Source organism: Hemicordylus capensis, chromosome 5 (genome assembly GCF_027244095.1).
Source record: "Hemicordylus capensis ecotype Gifberg chromosome 5, rHemCap1.1.pri, whole genome shotgun sequence".
Taxonomy (NCBI): domain Eukaryota; kingdom Metazoa; phylum Chordata; class Lepidosauria; order Squamata; family Cordylidae; genus Hemicordylus; species Hemicordylus capensis.
Window position 1 is genome coordinate 95764853 of NC_069661.1, and position 24743 is coordinate 95789595.

The 24743-nt window shown below is 41.7% G+C and overlaps 1 protein-coding gene across 4 annotated transcripts in view; it reads left to right on the forward strand.

Moving 5' to 3' along the window:
• The first annotated feature begins 9504 nt into the window (after positions 1-9504).
• Positions 9505-24743, forward strand: part of CLOCK (clock circadian regulator) — an 84277-nt gene continuing 69038 nt past the window's right edge. For 2 of the 4 annotated variants that reach the window (XM_053253835.1, XM_053253839.1), the window contains exons 1-2: positions 9685-9799; positions 18983-19079. The gene's annotated coding sequence lies outside the window, so the exon portion shown is untranslated. Of the gene's footprint in view, positions 9665-9684; positions 9800-9826; positions 9929-18982; positions 19080-24743 lie in introns of those variants that run through there. The other 2 variants (XM_053253837.1, XM_053253836.1) reach the window with 2 other exon arrangements.

Sequence of the window (24743 nt, forward strand, 5' to 3'; positions counted from 1 at the left end):
GTCCATAAATACTTTTCTGCAGCTTACATACAAGGTTTTCTTTACCAGGTTCCACAAACTCTGGAGGCTGCTCCATATCAATATCTTGTTTGATGTCTCCATGGAGAAATGCAGTTTTCATGTCTATGTGATCTACTTGTATTTTCTTTGCTGCTGCAAAGAAAACAAAGGTGAAAAAGCCTACAGCTGAAATTAAGCTGCAGGCTTTTTAACATTCATTTGTAACCTTTATATCCTTGTAGTTCTTCAATACTAAAGAACTATCTCAAGACGTCTTGCTTTGCTACTTTCTAATCAAACTGGTTTTGCTTTGCTATTTGAGAACCAAACTGCCATTCTTCCCTACAATATGTTTACTCACCACTGAACATTGAAACAAAAACAAATAGAGGTATCTGCTGGTCCTTGCTACCAAAAGATCACATTATCTGAGAAAACCAAACCAACAAAAGCTTTGCTGCTTATTTAGTGTTAATTTTTGACATTTACAAATCCCCCAAGGAAGTTGAGGTGATTGTCACAGTTGTACCAATGACTGGTGCAAGTGTTCAAATTACAGACAAGTTCATTGGTCCTCTAATGGTCCAATTAAACAGAACCATTTAAAATTAATACAAATATTTACCTTTCACCCTATCAGTCTAATACAAATGTTGACCTTTCAGCCTAGATCAGTCTGGAACCAAACATTCTGAAAACCTGTGCTGCATATGCAGTAGTCTAAAAGATATGTTATATATTCTGTTCAATAGAAATATAGAATGTTAGAGCCAGAAGGGATAGAGTCTTCTAGTCAAATCCCCTGCTGCTCAGTACAGAATGATATATTTAGGGAAATCACTCCTAAGAAATCATTTTACATGGCTAGCCTAAAGCATATGAAGAACAACGTGTGGGCAGTTTAGTTTGGTGGCCTCTCTAAGATATGAGTTGGAAAAAAAGGAGAAATTTTTGGACACCATATATGTACAATCATTGTAAACATTGGCTTGGTCCACACAATTGTTTGAATCAAGATTTAATGTGGGTTACTGACATTAGAGTGATTATATGAACCCATGCCAAGGTGTGTTATAGCCTGAGATGAATCCTGTCTGGTGTGGGTTCATGCAATCACAGTAATGTCAGTAACCCACATTAAACCTTGATTCAAATGATTGTGTGAAACAGGCCATTGTTATCTTCAGCAGCAATTTGTTCATTCTTATTTTTCTACTGAAGACAAATAGGTGGATTTCTACTTCAGTTTCTCTTTAGTAGCCATAGCTTCCTGGTGAATTTTATTTGAAACATGTATTAAATTAATTAAAAATTGATGTTGTATTTCCCATTTAATTCATGTTTGCATTCAGCTGAATTTCTGCCATACATTCCCCAACATGAGAACTTGCTCATATCATCTGAAGTCAAGTTGTTTGTTAAAGCAAAGCAGGCAGCTCACCTATAAATAGACTGAATTCATACTGTGGGTGTTGACTGAAATCAAGATGAAGAATCTCTTGAAGTTTGCAAGCTCACAAAAGCAGCAAATAATTTAGCACAGCTTGAAGCTTTTCCTGTGAGCAGCAACCCCATTAGAAGAATGAAGCTGTTACAATTGAACCTATTGATGGAAGTGTGTGAAAAAGACTGCAGAAAGAGCTGTGATAAAGATTGCCATGGCCATCAATCAGTATGACTTTATCTTATACTGAAACAATCCCTGTACAATATTACTATATATTCATTTTCTATTACCTTTGCCCTTCTCATTTCCTCCCAAATCACTTAAGAGAAAACCATCTTCCAATCCTGCCTCTCCTGTTAGAAACAGAGGTATGCACATGTTATAAGCAATAGAGTAATCAAGACCCCAACTTTTCACTAAGTTAGTGTTGTAAACATGTACTGAATGCAGAAAGTTCTGACTAGGGATGTGCCCAAACTGGAAGTCGAAGCACAGTTCGAGCATTTGCAGGGAAATTCAAAAGGAAACTTTAAGAGAAAGGAGAGCAGTGGTTACCTGCTCTCTGCCATCCCTTTCAGCTTCCTGCTTGGGGTAGCATGCATCCCCAAAAGCCCTGAGTGCCATCAGCACACACATGGCATCTGCATGCGTGGGTGCCAATTGAGTTTTCAGCAAATGCGAAGATGCCGTGTGTGCTGATGGCGCGCAAGGCTTTTGGGGATGTGTGCCTCCCCAGCAGGAAGCTGGAAGGGGTGGGCTCGAACTGCGCTTCAGGCACATCCCTAATTCTGACACAGACTGAAGCTCTACACTCTTCCTTCTTCACTGGGATTTCTTTCTGCCCATCAGAGACAGCTGTCAAGGAAGGGGCTGTACTAGGCTCTTGCTTTCTGTTGATGTGTGCCTCTCAGAGTTGCTTGCACTGCATTCCTACCCAACAGAGTAGACTGTTAAAGCTAATCTTGCTCCTTAAACTCTAACCCACCTCTGTGCTCATTTAGCATTCCCAGGAGTAATGCTGATGGCTACCTTAACAGGAAAGAGTGTGTGATTACTGTAACTAAGATTATGAACTACCTGTTTTATTGGGCATTCCTCACACAACTTTCCCAATCCACCAATCTGTTTAAATGTCTTTTAAGAGAAGGCTCTAATGGTCTTCTTGTTATGTTCATGCTACAATCTTGTTGATAACAGGTGGCTAATGACAGTCGGAGTACCTTAACTAGGGCCCATGAAAAGCTCAAATACACTTTTCATGCATGTAATTTGCTTAATCTCTCTGTGGACTGATGTGGTACGCTGGTTTGAATAAGAAAGCCCATAATTATACATAACCACTTAGATATGATTGTTTGGCTTTCATGTTACATCTTGAGTATGCTGAGTGCTCCTATGCATAAGCCTTTACTGAGCCTTTTGACATTTAAATTAGTCCTATGCCTGCAGAAACAAAGTATTGGTCTACTCTTCTACAGTGAATGTTTTAGGAGAACCTCAACATGCATAAAAAGGAGTCAAATTAATGGTCTGGGAGTACTGATGCTGCAGTGTTGCTTTGGCTAAACAAGCATAACCCTGATCAGTCCCTTGGATGGGAGACTACTGGGACCCTCCATGGAAGGGGGGGATACACACATACACACACACACACACACACACACACAAATATAAAGTTTTAAATACCTGAGAATGCATAATCTTCCTACCTGCTTGGTTTTTTGTTTTAATGGGCAGCTTCTGCTGGGAACTAAGCTATCTATGTCATGGTAAGGTATAGTAGGAAAAAGGCCAACTATGAATGACGTGTAGAAAATTAAAAAGATTGAATTGCTCAGTGGTTCATTGACTAAAGTTAAGTAAATTCAGCCATACGATTGGATGTACGTAAGTAACCTTCTGTTAAATTGTTTGTTCCTTCAGACAATGTGACCACTGTCCAACAATGGTCTAAACCCACTCCACTCCTCCCTCTAAATCCAATCTGCACTTTCCCTGACAAAGTAATTTTATCTGAGGCTGCCATTTTCACCAAAAGCTAAAGCAACTTTCCCTTCAGGAAAGGAGAACTCAAGAGAGAGTCACTTCCTGTTTCTCTGTTTGATGTAAAATAAGTCCTCAATGGCAGGGTTAAGAATTAACAGTTATGTCAAGACAAGCATGTCCAAGTTTGACAGCAAAACTTCTTGGAGCATATTGTAAAGTACAATACGTTTCTTGGAGCATATTGTCATGCACATTCAGGGTGATAGCTTCATTAACTCACTATACTTAGGCTATTGCCCATTCATTCATGGAAGGCAAAAGTCCTATTCAAATGTAATGCTCAACTCATGTACAATCTGGGTATGGTTGCCAGTACAGAGCTCATACTTAATTTAGAGACACAATCAGTAGGAGTGCTGTTATACCAAGGTTATTAGTAATAATCCTTTCCGGTCTTTTAATTCTTCATATATTATTGGCTCCTGCAAAAGTGTCATGTGATAGGCAGTAGTAGGTCAGACTCAAAGGATATGCATGGCCATGGAGGTCCTGTGCTTCAAACAGAAGATGGAGCATCAATGTCCTTATGGAAGCAGTTGAGAAGAGACCAAAATCACACTCCATAGCCCTTTTCAGAATTACATTGTGCCGAATCACATTATGCTGTGCTGGATGTCAGTCAGCACCTTTTACAAAAATACACTATTCAATTATGCAAAACCAGCAAGAACATTCAAATAATAAGTAAAAAATGACAACCGCCTCAGTTATCAATGCTTGTGAACTTATTCCATTCACATCATATCTGTTAGTTTAGTTAGTATGTGATTTCCAACACTATTCATTCACAGAGGAAAAGCATTGTTATGTAATATTTCACTTTTAATGCACCCTTAAACTCAACAGGATACGTTTTCTCAGGCTGAAATCCCAGGCACTCTGGGATAAGAGTGGAATCCCAGGCACTCTTACGTGGGACTCACTTCTGAGTAAATATATATGAGATTGCACAGCAAATCCACTCCTAGAACAATGAGCAAACATCTGCCTTGCAGCTGTGGGATAGTCCACTTTATGTTGCCTCTGAACATCCCACATTCCCCTTTGTCCAGGGGACATCCCCACGCCTATAGCCTGCGTTGCATTAGGAAATCTTTGAGTGCCTTTACTCTCCCCCCTCCTTGGAATGATGCCACTTTCAGTAAATTGGTGGTGGGGAGACTTCTCTGCTGTGACTTAATATAGTGACTCTCTATCCTCTCATCAAGGTACCCTGGCACAGAGTGTGGAAATCACTGCCCTATGTCTTATGAATAATGTAAGTTACAAAATTCCTAGTTCTGCTGAAATCAACTGGAATTCTGCCCCTACCCACAGACTTCTAAAGAGACAAGATCTAATCTTTTGATTCAAATAAGAAGTTACAACATTTGCAGATATGTATACATGTTGGCCTTTACATTGATTTTTGAAAACATCCTATAAAAGGGCATGAACATGCTGGACATTTGTTTATACAGCTTACATTATCAGTCCATTCTGTGTGAAGCAATAACTGTTTGAGGATAGTTCAGTTAATAAGTTGCCAAGCAACTTCAGCGACAAAAGCTGTTAGAGACAAATAAGACAGAAGGCATACAGTGGACCTTAATGACTCCCAAACCATGTGTGAGGCAGGATTCACTAGTTACATAAGGGAGAAATGGTCACCAATCAAGCACTTCCAAACTATAAACCAGGCCTAATGTTTGAACAAGGTATATTACCTGTGCTTCATTTCTCAAACTTTATTGTTGATCCTTTACATAAAGAGTGGTTTGAGAGAAATTTTAAAATAAAAAGCAACATTCAAGAGCAGTGCCATCTGTTCTATGGAGATTCATAGGAACAGCAATTTTGGGAAATAACACACCCAGGGAAGCAAAACTGTTATGTAATATTTTAAAGAGAGCTTATTGTGGAGTTGTGGTATTTTAATTAAGTAATAAATCTGCAACAGCATTGGGCTTATTAGACTTCAATAATTAAATACATGTTAGTTTGTATAAACCCTATACAGACATTAATATTTTGGGCATGAGCAGAGATTACTGGCTATGCTCCCTTGGTGCATATTTATGTGCAACACGCAGACACATGCTACACACACACACCACAAACACACAAAATGCATGCAACACAAATGCACAAATGCATGGAGAACAAACGAACGCACACAATGCAAACATCTCACAACACAAATGCAGAAACACCACAAATGCACAAACAAGGCAAACACACACAAACACATGCACACTATACATATACACCAGACTCCATGCAGACTCCACACAAACATACACCATGCACAAATGCATGCTATTCACAAATGTGTGACTCATGCAACTTGTGTAAATGTGCAATACACAATGCAAAAAGCACAAAAGGCACACAAACACACAAATGTAATATAAATGCACAAACACATGCATGCAACAAAAACACATGAACACTTGCAAATACACCCATGAAACACACACAAGGACATCCACACAACACGAATGCAAGAACAATGCAAATGCACAAATACATGCTCAACAAACACACAAGCACCACATAAATGGATGCAACAGACTCCAGATGCATGCTACACACACAAACACTAGGACACACACCACACAAATACAAAAGCATGAAAACAAACACATGCACACACAGAACAAAAACACACAAATTACAAACATGTGCATACTTAAGCTCATGCACACAACACAAACAAACGCATACTAACACTCACAAAAGGTACAGAAACATTATTATTATTTACATTTTATATCCCGCTCTTCCTCCAAGCAGCCCAGAGCGGTGTACTACATACTTAAGTTTCTCCCCACAACAACCCTGTGAGGTAGGTTAGGCTGAGAGAGAAGTGACTGGCCCAGAGTCACCCAGCAAGTCTCATGGCTGAATGGGGATTTGAATTTGGGTCTCCCTGGTTCTAGTCCAGCACTCTAACCACTATACCACGCTGGCTCATGTACACAAGAAACATGCACACCCCCACACAACACCATCATATTCATTCATTCATTGGATTTCTAAACCGCCCTTCCAAAAATGGTTCAGGGCAGTTTACACAGAGAAATAATAAATAGATAAGATGGATCCCTGTCCCCAAAGGGCTCACAATCTAGCAACAGCCACTGGAGGTACTGTGCCGGGGGTGGGCAGGGCCAGTTACTCTCCCCCGATAAATAAAAGAGAATCACAACATTAAAAGGCGCCTCTTTGCCACACAGAAACATAAACACACGGACATGGAGTCCAAACACACACACACATACGTAGAAGTATATGCACACATGTGAGCAACACAGGCACACACAGAGAGAAACAAAAGCCCTTCCACACACAAGCTTAGGTACACACAAATGCAAACACAAACAGAAATTTCCTTTTTACAAACTATGGAAAATTAAAAATCTGCTGGTTTAAGACCAGAGTTAAGGCTATCTGAATCTGGCTCATGCACCACATAACAAGGAGATTTCTTTTTTACTATATTGATAATATTTATAATATTAAATTATTATTATTATTATTAGCCAGGAAATTGGAACCCAAGGCTGATGCCTTAACAGATGTGCCATGTGATCATTAATGATGTTGTCTGATGTCACCAATTGTGCTCACTTACAACTTGCTCTCCATGCCCTGACACTTCCTTGGTCTTTGGGGTCCAAATCAAGATGGGAAAGATGGAGTGCCTGGCACCACATAAATGGATGCAAAAGACTCCAGACGCATGCTACACACACAACCACCAACGAAGCTGCCTCATGTAGTCCTGGTCCTGTAATGCCTTATGAAGCAAGTATATTGCTAGAGGGATTGTATGCTGATCCATGATCTGTGTGCTGATCCATGACTGCTTATTTACATCATTAGTTTGCAGGATGGGTTCAACAATTGGGAGGGCGTTCTCTTCTAGCACCCTTCATCATCCTTATCCTGACTCAACAGAAGGGAGGTTTTATGGCAGGTCTGCTCAATTCCCCCCTCCCCCACAAGAGTTTATGGACTTCAGTTCCCATAATCCCCAGCCACAGTGGCCCATAGCCAGAGATTATTGGAGATGTAGGCCAACAGCTGCAGGAGGGCCTAAACTGAGTAGCCCTGTTTTATGGTGTACTTCAGTAAAGGCTGGATGAGACCACCCAGAGCTTGCCCCAAGCTCAAGGAGAAAGCCAGCATAGCATAGTGATTTGAGTGTTGGACTAGGACCGGGGAGACCTGAATTTGAATTTCCTTTCAACCATGAAACTCACTGGGTGACTCTGAGTCAATCATGTATCTCTCAGCCTAACCTACCTCACAGGGTTGTTGCAGGGATAAAAATAACCATATACACCTGAGCTCCTCGGAGGAAGAGTGGGATATAAGTGTAAAAAATAATAAATAAATAAAGGTTATCAGATGCTCCTCTATCACTGGCTTACCTCTATTTTGTCGGGATCAATAGACTTAGAAGATGCTAAAAATGTAGAAGATTCTGTTTTTAAAGCCTCAGCTTTTGCACAGAGCATCAGATGAGAAGGAGAAAAAGGAAGACAAAGGGGAGGAGACACCCCATCCACGTACCTCCAGACAGGGAGGCTGCCCTGGCACTCCAGGGACTGACTGCATTGCCCAGCCCTAGGTGCTCCCCTGCTGAATGATGCAAGTTTCTTACTCTGGCTTTGGGAATGTAGCATGATGCGGGGTTTTTTTGCAGAATACAGTAAGACAAGGATTTTTAAACTGTCATTTGACTACAACCCCATCACCTCCAGCCACAATGGCTGGGGATGATGGGAGTTGTAGTCCAACATCTTCAGTAAGGTGCAGATGCTTCATAAGACAGTGCAGGACCAGGACAATATGGGGCATCTTTGTTGGTGTCAAGCATTCCATCCTCACTATCTTGATTTGGACCACAAAGACCAAGGAAAGAGTATGACACTGCACATCATTACTATCATGTGTCACATCTGTTAAGGTATCAGCCGTGGGTTCCAATTTCCCAGCTTTGTGGAGCTTGAGCCAGATTGAGATAGCCTTAACTCTGCCCTTAAACTGGCAGATTTTTTTGACCATCATATATAAGGCAGTTTACAAATATGATAAATAATATTTTTTTTAAACCACCTCTTTGTTATCTTTTCAAAATAATTAAAATTTGATAAAACACTGAGAGCTAGGTACCAAAAGGTAGTCATGCCAGTCTGCCGGAGCAACAGCATTTTCCTAACCACGTTTACTCAAATTTTCATTTTATGTAAAAAAAAAATTTTAATTGTGAACCACTCTGAGACACTTTTAGTTGGATAGTATATAAATGAGATAAAATTATTAATATAATAAAATAATGATGATAAATGTAAGCCACCTTGATTTCTATGGGACTTGCATTCCAGCAGCTATATTTGCTTAGGATTAAAGGCAGTGGGGCTCTTAACCCTGGACTTCGGGGCAGAAGTCCAGGGCCTCCACATCCTGCCCCCCTCCCCAAATCCTCTTTAGTCTGTCTTGGGTGGTGTGGTTTGTACCCTCAAGAATCTACATGTTAAAAAAATGATGCTTATCTTGCAGCAGGGGCCCTCCAAAGATCTTTAGGTCCAGGCTCCAAAATTACCTAGGTGCACCTTTGATTACAGGCAGTACAGACGTTTTTGCTAATAGTACCCAAGTGCTGAGCTGCTTCTTGCAAGAACCTCTGAGAATCCCGGAATTTCATATCTCTCCGATTCAACACACTACTGCCGCCGGAAACGATTCCCAAACCCAATCTCAGGTTTTAGACGCGCCTCAGCAAAATCACGGCAAGAAGCGCCTCCTCCTTCTCGCTTTGTATCGCGCTCTCCCAGAACCCGAAGGAGTCCCTGCCCTGCCGTCGCCTCCCTCAGACAAGGGTGATCTGAGGTCATGAAAGCTGAGCGAGAACACACTCCGCTTTTACCACGCGTGCGCAACACACCCCCTCCGACAGATTGCGATGGCGCACGCGCAAAAGCACCCACTCCCTCCCGTTACTGCGCCTGACGAAGGGGAATCACCAGCAGCTCTGTTTGTAGCTGTGTTGTTGTGTGAGGCCTCTGCGCATGCTTAGTAGCGGTAGCCTCCCTCGAACCACTGCAGCTTGTCCTTTAACATTCGGCGCACGCGTAGTGCAGTGAGACTTCTCCGGGTTTGGCGACTGCCGCTGTTTTGCCGGTAAGCGCGAGGCGGCGCATGCGTGGTAGCGAAGGGTCCCTCGGCCTGCTGCAAGAGAAGCGGGGGAGAATCATCTGTGTGTGGTGGTGGGTTAGAGGCTGAAGAAGAGCGCGCAGGGGGAGGCAGCGAAGCACAGTAAGGACGCTCGCTCGTGCGCGCGCGGGGAGGGCAGGCGGCTGGTAGTTGCCGGAGCAGCCGCTGCTCTGAGGCGATGACGGACTGCGGGGGAATAGAGGTGGGGGGCTCCTCTGTGAGGAGGCTGAGGTAAACTTTGACAGGCGGGCGCGACAGCGGAGATATGTGGCTTCAGTGCGTCCTCCCACCAGGTGAAGGCCCCGTTTGACCCACTGCGGGACACCTATCAGGCCCTCTGAGGGGGAACCCTTCCCAGCCGGGTCGCTCCCGCCCTGCCGCTCGGGCATCACGCGAGGCGGAGACGGAACAGACCGGGCGTTCCATAAGGGGGGACTTCACACGGCGGCCCTGGAGGTGGCCTTCCTCTTCCCGGCGCCGAAGGTGGCTGCAGCTGCGCCCATTCCGCTTCCCGGGTTGCAGCGTCCCGGTTTACACTGGCACGCTGGGAGAGTGAGAGGGAACCTGCTACGCTAATTAAACACAATTGGTTCCTGTCAAAAGTGAAGCGTGGGTTCCCGGGCTCTGAAAGAGATCGTGTGTACAGAGCTTTTTTCAGAGCGGGGAGAGTTCGTTCTTCAGCGGCCGTCAACCTTATTTGAATATTGATGATGCAGGCGGGGAGGGGTTTCCTCGCCTTTCTGGAGCCGCTTGTTTATGAGCAAATCTAGGGCATTGGAGCAACTTGCAGTGAGTGGTGCACACATTCTTTCGTCTATTTACCGTGTCCACGACCCCTCTTCGCCCTCTCTTTAGTGCTAGAGAGTGAACACTAATTTGTCAGGCCAACTGCAAGGCTGCCAAGTTCGTTTTCTCTGCCACAGAAGTCAACAGTTATAATCTGATCCCCCACTCCCCCATGCAACTGGATTGTTAGCAATCAGAGTTGTCTGTATGTATTACCACTACTTGTGTGTGTGTTCTAATTTTGCGAACTGCATTGGATAATACTTTCCCTAAGTAATCTGCAATAAAGTCTGAAGTCCTTACTAAGAAGTAGATCCTAATGAACGCAGAGGTATTTCTAATTAAACATGCTTAGAATTGGGCCAACATATTGTACAAATATTAGATAAGTTTGTGTTCTGTTTGATGTAGCACCCTCTGAGAAGATAACTCTATAGCACACCGAACAAGTTCATATACAGTTCTTTTATAAGGGATCCTGCTTAAGTATATGCCTAAAGTTGTGTGTGTGTTTTTTAATAGCCTTTGGTCTTGAGTTGCGTAGGGCTAGTGGACAAAATGTTTGTGTGGTTACAAGTATCTACCTAGGGAGACTAGGTTGAATCTTAAATAAACCTTGAAGCTGGCAGTTCACTCAAGGTGAATAAAAGTTGCTTGCTGGTGAGTAGTTTGTCAGACTAGCTCCTGGAATGCTTTGCTTTGATGCATAGTTTGCATAGTAACACAATGTAAACACATAGTAACACTTTTTGTGGACTTGTTTTTACTTGCCTACATTGCTATTCTGTATCTTAATGCGGTTGAACTGTATTACACACATGTCCCACATTCCATCAGAAAGCTCGGATCAGCTTACATGGACCTGCCAATAGTTTCCCATCCAAACCCTAGTTTGGTTCATGCCCATTTAGTTTCAACAATACTACAGCATCAAATACTTATTGACCAACCACTGATTCAATTATATATTCAATGTCTTTTGCCATGTGCTTTTATTTGATTAAAATCTTATCAAAGAATAGAAAAATATTAATCTCTCAATATCTAGTACTTGAACTATAGGACACTATGTTGCATGATAGCAAAACTTTCTGGAAACTGCAGGTCAGAATAGAAGCAAAGATAGACCACTTTTTCCAGCTTGGATAGTCCTTCAGCGGATCTGATGTAATCATTTTCCTTCCTCATGCTATGCTATGCTGCAGTCCTTGGTGGATTGGAGTCATTATTACACTTGGATTTCCAATGATTTCATTGCTGTTATGATTGGATGAATACAAAAGCACATGGGTATTCAAATATGGTTAGCTACAGCATGTGCATAAAGTAGTATGTGAAATTCAGACCTTTGCCCTATAAACATATGAATTGCTTTATGCAGACAGCTACTTGAATACAAGTGCTTGCAGGTTTGGGAACTTAGAAAAGAATCAGAGTTTGTGTCACACTAAAAGTTCCTTTGAGATAGCCTTGAGTTACTTATGTGAAGTTTTTTATTTAAACTTACTCTTACCTTGTATCTTTAGATCCACACAGGTTTTTTTTGTCTGAGATCTCTGTAACTGCTAGTATAAATGTCTTAAAGGTATTCATTCAAAAAATGTGTATAAATAGCCCATAATGACTGAAGTACTCAAGATCTGTTCAAGCTGGTAGCTTTGCAGCCTTCCCTCTGCTCATCTGTCCTGCCAAACTGTATTTGAAATTTGGTGGTTTTAAAATGCCTTTTTCTTCACTGAATCAGATACAAGAGGAAAATATACACAGGATTCTGGACCTTAAGACTTTACTCCACATATATTTTATTTTATTTTTATTTTTTTCTATTCATTCATTCATTAAGTTTCTATAGCACCCTTCCAAAAATGGCTCAGGGCAGTTTACACAGAGAAATAACAAATAAATAAGATAGATCCCTGTCCACAAAGGGCTCACCATCTAAAAAGAAAAATAAGATAGACACCAAAAACCATCACTGCAGGTACTGTGCTGGGAGTGGATATTTTGACAGTGTAAATGCAGTTATTCAATGACTTATTAAAAACATAATTGCTATGTTGGGTCAAAACAATGGTCCATCTAACTGTGTCATCTGTAAGTGATTAAACATATATTACAAGAAAACTCACAACAATAGCAATATGAATCTTATTAGTTGCAGCATCTGGTACATGGAGATCGTACTTCTGACTCTCATGTACAGCAGAACTAAACTTCTAGTAACTAGTCTTTCCATGTTGTCATTGCATATTTTAAAAAGTTATTTATGACTGTGGAAATGAGTTTCACAGATTAATCGCATGCTGTTTGACAAGTCTTTTATTTTATTATTATTTTCATTATTTTTATTATTTTTTACATTTATATCCCGCTCTTCCTCCAAGGATCCCAGAGCGGTGTACTACATACTTGAATTTCTCCTCACAACAACCCTGTAAAGTAGGTTAGGCTGAGAGACAAGTGACTAGCCCAGTGTCACCCAGCTAGTATCATGGCTGAATGGGGATTTGAACTCGAGTCTCCCCGGTCCTAGTCCAGTAAACGCTAATTGTTTTAAGGTTTCCTTTATAAATAAAGATAAATTATTCCCTGTTCATTCTAGTTGGTCCTGCGCCATGTTTTGTTTTATTATATAATATTGAGATTATCTGGCATCTGCAGTTGCTTAGTGTATTCTCAGGATGCAATCTTAAGCACATGTATTCTGAAGTAAAACTCCTAGTGGGACTTACTTCTGAGTAAACATGCACACACTTGCGTTGACTGCATCATAGATATGTAATGGTAGTAATACTGTTTCATAAAGTGGGAGCTGTTATGAAACATTAATATTGTTAATTTGCCTTTGCCACCCAGAATACTTTGGTCTTATTTGTGCATTTGGTCAGACCATTTTTTATTGGAAATTGCTATATGAGGTTGCATATTAGTTTTGATAATGCTGCAGTATTTATCTTGAAAACCTAATAAATATAACTGTGAAAAGCGATTCACACAAATAAAACATTTTAAAGAGTGCAGTGTCAGCTTACTTGCCCTGGCATATTTCCCTGGAATGTTGTTGTGAAATACCCTTGAAGTACCAGAATAAATCCTGCTTTGTAATATGCTGGGACAGTATGCCAAGTTATGCCCCTTTGTAACCACTACCAAAGGAGTGTTTACTAGTGGAAATATTTTAGTCAGTTTATACAGTCCTCATCCAGGTTAAACCAGATTTGTACAGAACTGCAGGATTGCAAATAGACCTTGTTGCCTGTTGCTAGTTAAAATTATCTCCAGGTGAGATTGGAAGACTGTTGCAGTCACTGCACTGCAATTCTGTGTCTGTATTGCATGCAGACTGCAGTATATGGTATCTGCATGCATGGTTCTATTTCTTCTAGCCTAAAAGAACAACACTGTTCAAAGTAAAGTTTGAATCCATAGCAGCCTTGTGTATGGGACTGCAGTATTATGTTTCCAGACACAGAACCCGTAGTAAGTCTGGGAGAAATGCTTGACTAATAAGCAGAAGGTTGCCACTTCAAATCCCCACTGCTACTATATCAGGTAGTAGCGATATAGGAAGATGCTGAAAGGCATCTCATATTGTGTGGGAGGAGGCAATGGTAAACCCCTTTTGTATTCTACCAAAGACAACCACAGGGCTCTGTGGGCTCCAGGAGTTGAAATCAACTTGATGGCAAACTTTAATGACAACAAACATTCCCATGAAGTTATGGCTTGGAGATTTCTGGAGGAATTAGTTTCTGCCCCCCCCCCAACCTCTCATTTCCAAAAGTCTTCTCTATCCCTCCCCAATGTTTGTAATTGGAGAACCCAATGGCAAATTAAAATACAAAAAATGGTGCAAAACTTTGAAGGGGTTGTACGGGTTGCATGCTGGTGAGATGAAGTTTAATGCTTTGCTCCTTGTCTTCGTGTTTTGAATTGCAAGGGAGAAACATTGATGTACATCAGGATGTTCCTGTGTGAGCAGGAGTTTCAGTTCTTCATTTCTCATTGCTTGTGTCCATGTCATTTTCCATTCCTCAGTTACATTCAGTCCTTTAAGCCTCTGAAAGAGATCTACATAATTATAGGAAATTTACCATATCCTGTCTTTGCTCATCTACTATTGAAAGCAGCAACAAAATGTAATAGTTTAGATCTCCCGTTTATGACTGGCAGGTTCTTTTTGTAATCCATTAATAAGCATAATACAATCTCTCAGCCTGAAATTCTATGCCCATTTATTCGGGGATGAGACCAGTTGAAAGTGGGATTTACTTCTGAGTAAATATGCATAGGGATCAGTCTCTAAATCTCAGATTTCCCTCCTCTATGTGGAAGTACATATGGAAAACATAGGCTTGCAGTTATAAGCATTCACAAGGCCACTAACATATTGGTTTCTCAAACAGACCTTGTGACATTACTATCTTGAAAAAAAGATTTTCAGATAAATAGTTGCAAACCTACATGATACAGACCACATCATGGCATGATTCATAGTAAAGTCTATTAAACTGGTTTGAATTGTGAATACAGATTAAAAAATTACTCCCTCTCCAGGGAGTTATCACAGTGTAACTATTCAGGTAATCATGCATGGCCATAGGTTATCTAAAACAATGTTACTGTATATACAAATAGTTGATGACAACATTGCAATTATAGCGTTCATTATAAATAATATTTCTGATAGTGACAATCTTTAACTGAATATTCCCTGAAATGATCATGTTTATTAGAACTAGGAAAGTGTTTATTTAATTTTTAGAGTACATTAAAAATGTACCAAGCTTCATATTGTTCAGTATGAAGATCAATTTTTTAAAAATGTAAATGTTATAGATACTTTGTATACTGCTTACCCTTAAGTGTCAGTGTAGGCAGAATGCTTCTGACCTCTTAACCATGGTTAGGGATATATAATAACAGCCATGCTGGATCAGGCCCAAAGCCTTTCTAGTCCATCCTGTTTCACACAGTGGCCAACCAGATGCCTCTGGGAAACCCACAAGCAAGAACTGAGGGCATGCTCTCTCTACTGCTGTTGCTCCCCTGCAACTGCTATTTAGAACATCTTGCCTCTTAGGCTGGAGGTGGCTTATAGCCCTCAGACTAGTAGCCATTGATAGATTTGTCTCCATGTATTTATCTAAGACCTTCTTAAAGTAATCTAGACTGGTGGTTGTCATCACATCTTGTGGCAGATAATTCCATAGGTTAATTATGCATTGTGTGAAAAAGTACTTCCTTTTGTAAGTCCTAAATTTATTTGTTAGCTGCCCAATTTTTCTCTGGGTGGCTTACAACACAATATTACAACATAAGATAAAAATACACATTAAATCATAACAGAACAGATGACAAATTGGGGGGATACAAAATACAAAACAAAAACAATTTAAAAACATTTTTTAAAAGATCAGTTACAATCAGATCACCGCTCCTCCAGGCACCACTGTCTTATCCACACATTGAGACGCCTCAGCTTCTCCTGTGTGTGAAACAGGTAGCATTTCTGAGAATGCTACCTTGGGGTTCCTGGACTTCAATATGCTTATCTAACAGCCTAAATATTGCTCCCAGGACCTTCCGACTACATTTACCAACATTGCTCGTGCTGACATGCTCCATGGCAGTTGACACCCCAGCACTGCCTAACAGCCTCTCTAGACACTGTGTGACATCCGCAACCTTTGCATCAGGCAGGCAAGTGACCCTATAGAAAGACCCATCTTTCTATATCCCTAGTGATCGAATCGCCCACTACTAAAGCCTCACCCCTCAAGGAGTATTCCTTGTGTGAAAGGATATGGGCTCATCATCCATGGAAGGGGTCACTTCTAAGGAGCGTTTCCCTCTTCCTTGAAATGATGTCCTTGTTCCTTGAGAGTCAGACCTCAATTCTCCATGGCAGCAGAGGAGCCATAAGCCTGGAAGTGGGATGCCTCTATCACATCCCTGAAGGATTTGTCCATATATATCTCTAAGCTTTTCCAGATTAGCCACCTTGGCTTCGAGGGAACAAACTTGTTCCCCAAGAGCCAGGAGCTCCTTGTACTAAGCACACACAGAATGGGCTGCGATCTTGTGCATTTCTTCTCCTGTGTAAAGCACCCTTCCCATTCTTCATTGTTCTTAATTTTGCTTTAGTATTTATTACTGTGTCAGTTCTGACCATGGTTCATTCTGTATCCAGGTTTCTTGTTAACGAGGGTTTGGAAATCCTCTTCAAGCTTTGGTTAAGATGAAAAATAGGTCCCAAAAATTTTGGTTGGCCTAGATATCCAAGCCAAATTTGCAAGAACCCTGCCCTTGCTCTTGTATTTTGCTTTGCACTGTGCCTTTTCATATGGTCACAGACAATTCTCTGCTTCCTCACTGAAAATACTAACTCAGAACCAAAGTATATGTGATATAGGAGATCTGTGGTCAGATTTCCCAATTTCTTTTTCTTAAGCTTAATAGCAGCTATTGGGGTTTGTGTGTATTTGAATTAACTCAGGGCGATGGTACTGATTTTAATAATTTTAATAATTCAAATTAATAATAATTCAATTTGTTTTAATAACTGTTTTATACTACTGTTTTTATTGTGTAGTGTATCTTAATCTGTGTTGACTTTTAAATGTATTAAATTTTGTATACCGCCTAGAGATGTACCTATCAGGCGGTATAAAACTATGATAAATAAATACTGGGGGGATGTTTCCCGCTGTGTCATTTTTCAAAATCTCTCCCCCAGCATCGCTGCCCAAAGCCAAATTGGGTGCCCTCCTTTAATCCTAATCTTTACGGATCATATTGGGAGGTTGGGTAATGGATGTCCTGTGTTGTAAGTAGTTTGTATGCTGAAAAAAGGATACTCTCAGGTTATTCAGAAAGGCACTGAAAACATTTTAAAGATTGTGGTAATATTATGTAAGTCTGTGATATGTCCATTGTAACTAAAGTAACATGATTATGGGAAGGGATGATTTTCTTTCCAAGTCTTAACTTGCTTTGTTTGTTTGTTTATTTAGTTTGTTATCCATTTGCTTGTTTGCTTGTTATCCATTTGGTCCTCCCAGCAGCAAACTAAAAACACCTCTAAAGTGTAGTAATGCAGATCCACTGGTGTAACTGAGGGGTCACAAAACATCATTCTAAACAGCAAACAATTGCACAAACCACCCCTCTGTTCTGCCCTCGGTGTTCCCGAGTAAACAGAACACATATAGCATAGTGCAATGGGTTGTACTGCACAAAAAGCAGATAGCACTCCGTATGCGCTAGCGATAATTCAACATCTTCCACTAGCAATCCTCTAGTCTGGAACAAAAGCTCCTTTCTTTGTATAGCTTCACTGTGTTGCGATCTTCTGTTAGTGCAACAGCATTATTCTAGCACAATGCTAGTCTAGATTTAGGCCCATGCCTTCTAAAGTGATGGACACTTTGTGTATCAGTACTATAATTAAGAAAATAAGAAATTTAGTTTTGGGTAGTATGAAGACTACTGTAACACTTAAGTAGAAATGTGTAAGCTGATAGAAGATCTGGATAGAATAGGCATTGTAATAGGCCCTGCCGGCCACACGCAAGGTGAGGCTGGGATCTGACCCTTCCTTGGACCTTTTGGACATTCCTCTCACTGAACTCTTTTAACCAGACTCTACCCAAACCCGTAGGAACTCGCGTACAATGCTATATTCTTTCTACCATTGCAACCACACATTCGTTAGTACGTGGCCGTGTTTTATCAGGAAATTCTATTCACTGTTGCTTTTGTAAACCTTATGTTAAACATTCTCTAATAAAAGTCAATCTGTAGTCTGGTCTTCAGAGATTACCGGAAAGTTATTTAATATGGTGCCTGCAGCCTGGTCTTGCCCTCGAGTGGAGTCTTCCAACCTGTAGAACACATAGTGAACTTTCCTGGATTATAGGACAGGGCAGTATCTATACCAGTGCTGCAGTCATTGTGGGAAGGTGACAAAGTTTGTAGTTTGATAATCCTCTTAAGCACCAGACGTTCTGTGATAACTATGGAAGATTCAGAGACCTGTTGCAGAATGAGGCCTTAGTGAACTGATAAATATGAATGTGTATGTAAAATCATATTTTGAAGGAGGACAAAAAAGTAGCATTGCTTGAGCACTGGGCTGCTTCAACCCCAATATGAATTGCTGGAGCAACTTTGGCACAGATTTGTTCCTTCTGTTTGAAAATGTCAGGGTCAAGAGTTGCAAATAAATATAGACACTTTCATCAGAATGTTGTCACTATGTATTTTTAACTGCTTAAAACTTAACGAAGAATATTATTGAATTATATGTGCAGATAGCATAGAAAACTGTATTTCTTCCTAGACTGTAAGATCTTTGTGACAATTTAGGCTACAGTTCCTTGAATATGGGAAATAGAAGTTAAAAGAATTATATTATATTGAGACTTTCTTCTTTTTGGTATGTAAAAATAAATTTTGATTTGAAAACTGCCTTATAATTGCTTATTTCCTTTGTAGTTGCTGAAAGATCCATAGTGGAACTGTTCTCTACATTTTACTAGAACCTCTTGGAAAAGTACCACAATGCTGTAATATAGGATCTTCATAACATTAGGTGAGTCTCTGTGTTTGGCATTGTTATTAATACAAAGGTATATTGTCTTACAAATGCAATAGGTCTGTATGCATCTCTTGCGGTGTCTACACAAAGCTATGGAAATGACTGGAAAAAATTGTGTTTTCATACACCTATCTTTATTACTAGCTGAATACCAGGATATTCCATATGTATAAACACAAGAAAAATCTGGCAGTACTGGCAAAACATGTACTGGCATGCACTTGTGTCTTTTGCGGAAATGGCAAAATAAAGCTAACACAAATCCAAAGCTGCCACAGCAGCTTGGTTCAAACTTCATGAACCCAGTTGTTCAAACTAACTTGGTCTTATACTAGCACCACGGTGGGTACTAGCTCTTGCTTTGTTTGCTGGAAGTCAAATGTTGGGCAAGGATCAAGTGGACAGGTGGTAGGCCACACCATTCCGAGCAACTTGTCCACATTCCATTTTGAATGGAATAATTAGAGTTCAGTGGCTCACATCCAAAGAACTTTACAGAATACAGTTTAGTGTATTAAAGGGAGTTATTTGGCCTAGTATTCAACTAGTATAGCAACCCACAAAGCTACATGAGAAATGACATTTGAATGACTGAGAGGGTCTTTCATATTTCACAGTTTGTGAAATGGCATGAGGGCCAGCTTAAAAACAACCAAACAAAAAACCTGAATCCCACTGGCCTAAATAGTTCCTTGGATCACAGCCAGTATTAGTTTTGAACTGAGAGCCGGAGCAAGTAAGAGAGCCTAGAACTCAAAACATCTCTGTTTTCAGCAAATGTATATAATTCAGGTCCCCCCTCCCCCCATGCTTTGACAATGCTTTTAGTTGGTCCCAACTTCCTTTATCTTCTGGCTGCCTTTCACTTTTTTCCCTTGCAGGATAGCTGAGTAGTTTATAAGGACAGGTCCAGATATATTTGCTTTGGCTTTGTGATAAGAAAATTGCCTAAGAGAGAACTTTGTGGCTACATAGCAGCTACCGCTGGGAGGCAGGGAGTAAATTATCCCTTGCTGGGACTGAAAGATTGATTTGCTACAATAACTACTATGCGACTAAAGGAGAAAGTAAAAGGTTGCCTTTAAAGGACTAAGAAACTGTGTAGTGTAAACTGATAAAAGTAGTTTCAATTCATGTTCAAAACTAAGTACCATATTTTTTGGACCATAAGACGCACCTGACCATAAGACGCACCCAGTTTTTAGAGCAGGAAAACAAGAAAAAATTATTCTGAACCAAATAGTACCAGTATACTAAAATATTTATTAAAATATAGCAAAAATGGAAAGCCGTTATCGTCTCGTCCAGGGATTACGCGACGGATTCAACGTTCAAGGTCCGCCGCGGTCGCCAACCACCCACCCAACACAAGGCCCGATTTCGGGCCAAGGAAGCCAACCCCAAACGGCCGATGACGGGCCAAACCGGCCCAAACTACTGCCACAGCCCGCCCGCCCTCCCTTCCTCCCAGCCGCCCGAGTCCTCACCTAAACAAGGCCTGCGTCAGTTGGGCTGATCAGGGCCCCACAATTCAAAAAGGGAGAGAAGCTCGCAAACAGAGCTCCTCTGTCTGCAAAGTCTCAGCCGCTACTGAGGCTTTGCGCGCAAAGGATGCCTGGGCGCTCCGCCGGAGGCCCGCTTTGTAAGTTATAACTAGCACTTTGTATTTCGTCCGGAAACCTATTGGCAGCCAGTGTAACTCCATCAGTAAAGTAGTAACATGGTCTCTCCGAGATGACCCAGAGACCAACCTGGCTGCTGCATTCTGAACCAACTGAAGTTTCCGGACTACATACAAAGGCAGCCCCACGTAGAGCGCATTACAAAAGTCCAGTCTGGAGGTTACCAACAGATGTACCACAGTTTTGAGGTCATTGATCTCGAGAAACGGGCGCAGCTGGCGTATCAGCCGGAGCTGAGAGAGGAGAGCTGGTCTTGTGGTAGCAAGCGTGACTTGAACCCTTAGCTAAGCAGGGTCCACCCTGGTTACATATGAAAGGGAGACTAGAAGTGTGAGCACTGAAAGATATTCCCCTCAAGGGATGGAGCCGCTCTGGGAAGAGCAGAAGGTTTCAAAGTTCCCTCCCTGGCTTCTCCAAGATAGGGCTGAGAGAGAGCCCTGCCTGCAACCTTGGATAAGTCGCTACCGGTCTGTAAAGACAATACTGAGCTAGATAGACCAATGGTCTGACTCAGTATATGGCAGTTTCCTATGTTCCTATGTTGTTCCTAGCTGATAGAAAGCACCCCTGGCCACCACCTCAACCTGAGAAACCAGGGAGAGGTGTTAATCCAGAAGTACTCCCAGACTGTGAATCTTTTCCTTTTGGGGAAGTGTGACCCCATCTAGAACACGTAGATCAAAATTGTCTCTGGAGTTCAGACCTCGCACAATAAGTACCTCCGTCTTATCTGGATACAGTTTCAGTTTAATCTCCCTCATCCAGCCCATTACTGCTTCCAGGCAGGCATTTAGGGAGGATATGCCAGCTCCTGAAGAAGTTGGCATGGAGAAGTAGATCTGGGTATCATCAGCGTACTGGTAACACCCAGCTCCAAATACCCTGATGATCTCTCCCAGAGGTTGCATGTAGATGTTAAAAAGCATTGGAGAAAGTACGGAGCCTTGAGGGACGCCATACTTAAGCTCAGATTTCAAAGAGCAACAGTCTCCAATCAACACCATCCGGAATCTGTCCAAGAGGTAGGAGCGGAACCACTGTAAAACAATGCCTCCCACCCCCAACACTCTCAGACGTTCCAGAAGGATACTATGGTCAATAGTATCGAAAAGCCGCCGAGAGATCCAAAAGGACCAACAGAGTCACACTTCCTCTGTCAATTGCCAATTGGAGATCATCCATCAGGCCGACCAAGGCAGTCTCCACCCCGTAGCCCGCCCGAAAACCAGTTTGAAATGGGTCTAGATAATCAGTTTCCTCCAAGACCGCCTGGAGCTGAGAGGCCGCCACCCTCTCAATTACCTTGCCCAGCCATGGGAGGTTGGAAACAGGCCTATAATTGCTCAACTCTGAGGGATCTAAAGCAGACTTCTTTAGAAGAGGTCTAATCATTGCCTCCTTAACACAAGGAGGCATCCTGCCCTCCCTCCCTCAGAGAAGCATTTATGATTTCCACCAAGCTGTCTACAACAGCCTCCCTGCTAGATCAAACAAGCCATGTTGGACAAGGGTCAAGAGAAAAGTGGTAGGCCTCACTGCTCCAAGCAGCTTGTCCACATCCTCAGGAGTCACAAACTGAAACCGATCCAGTCGAATCGCATAAGAGGAGTTGCTGGACACCTCCAGTTCAGGCATCAAATTAACTGTGGAGTCTCCATCTAGATCGGCCCGAATCCGAGAGATTTTATCTGCGAAAAACTCTTTAAACACATCACAGCGGGTAACTGATGACTCCAAATTCTGGTTCTAGTGAGGGGAGGGGCGGATACTAGTCCTCTCACAACCCTGAACAACTCCGCTGGATGTGAAATCACAGAGGCAATATGGGCAGAAAAGAAACATTTCTTTGCAGTACGTATTGCCTGAGCATAGATCTTTAAATGTGCTCTATGTCGTAGTCTGTCGGATTCGAGTCGAGTCTTTCTCCACTTGTGCTCCAGTCGTCTACCTTGCCTCTTCAGCCCCCGCAGATCTTCCGTATACCAAGGGGCCAGTTTTGAAGCGGATCGGAGGGGACGCTTGGGGGCAATTGTGTCTACTGCCCTGGTGAGCGAGTTGTTCCAGTTCTCAACCAGGGCATCAACAGGATCACTGGCAAAGCCAACATTGAATCCCTCCAAGGCTTCTTGGCATCTTCCTGGATCCAATAACCTCTTCGGGCGGACCATTCTAACGGGCCCCTCGCCCCTGCAGAGGTGGGAAGTGGTTGTAAGTCCCACCTTAACCAGATGGTGGTCCGTCCATGACAACGGAGAGATCAAAGGAGTCCCCACCCACGGAACACCACCCTGATCAGAGTAGAAGACCAAATCAAGTGTGTGACCTGCAATATGCATCGGTCCAGAGACCTCTTGGGATAGGCCCATAGCTGTCATGGCCGCTATGAACTCCTGAGCTGCCCAGGCCAAATTGGTCCCAAAATGAACATTGAAGTCCCCCAGCACCAAAAGTCTGGGAGACTCCAATGCAAGTTCCGCGACCAAGTCCGTGAGCTCAGTAAGGGATTCCGTTGGGCAGCAGGGCGATTGGTACACCAACAGAAGTCCCAATCTATCCCTGGTCCCCAAACTTAAGTACACACATTCAATATGGTCCAATACCCTAACAGGGACCCTGGTGAGGGGAGATGTTATCCTTATAGACCACAGCCACTCCACCTCCCCGCCCACATCCCCTCAACTTTTTGGAGGAAGGAAATCTTTAGAGCAAGCACAATGATGCAGCAGTCATCTGATTAACGTTGGAATTGATCACAGTCATTTGTACGTATTGAAGTATCCCACTATATATGTGTGCAATATGAAAAAGTACATCTTCAGCATTCATCCTGGCAATCTGCAACAGATTTAACCCTGCCTTTTACTATGGCAGCCATCATGGTTGGCTTTGCCTGATCCAGAGGCTCTGGCACATGTGAGGAAGGGCATCCTTATTCACTTCAAGGGCTGAGCAAGGGCTTCCTTATTTACTTCAGTGCCAGGGGCAGCTCTCTGTATGCAATGATTGAAGGGAATGCAGAAGACCATGTAGGTTTGATGGCTGCATGTGTGCATTGTAAATGTTTGGGCAAGGAAAATGCTTGTTACTTACACCTATATGCAATATAAGGTTATTAAAGCACCAAATTTACTTTAATATAAGAGTTTCGTGTGACGTATCTACTTACTTAAGGGTCTGGCTGGGCATATGGATCTGAAGATTTCCCCTGTACTTCATTTTTCTAATGCTTCTCCAGATCAGTGGGAATCTTAACAGTTTGGCATTATTTTAAAGTGAAAGCAAAGATTGTATAGCTTCAAAGATCTACACAACTAGTTCCATGCACCAAAGTGGGCTTTGGCTTGTGTTTTTCAGACGTGGCAGATTGCTTTTTGAACTAAAATGATTTTCCATAGGAGTTTGAGATATAGCATTGGAGTTTTGTCTTCAAAAAACAACAACAGTGGGCTACTGGGCATGTCAAGCGTTTGGACACTCTGAAGTAGTTCCTTGGATCCTAGCCATCAGAAAGCACATAGGATTGTTCTTTCTGCAGGTTCTTATAATATTTTTAATGTGCTGAAGCATCATTTATTGATGCACCAAGTTTTAGGATTAGGCTAGAAGTGTATCTTTACTATTGCACATAGTTAGTTACTGATTCAGATTACTGCATTTCATTTGTTTAGTATGACGATACTTCAGATGACTGCAAACAATTGATCTGTTTCCCTTTTATATTAAATTATTTTCAGGGCTACAGTACTTTTCTTGTCATATGGGAGTGTTGTGAGAATAATATCAATATGTCAGAGCCTTGGTATTAGGTCAGTGAAAGCTATATAAAGGTTAGTAGACTAAAAAAACACATTAGCAAAGGGGAATAAATGGAGAATGATAGAAAACAGAGATTTTTTAAAAAGCAGTAATGACAAAAGAAGCTTGGGATGGTCAGGAGATAAATCTAGAAGCTTTTTAGATGTGCAGCTTAGAGAAA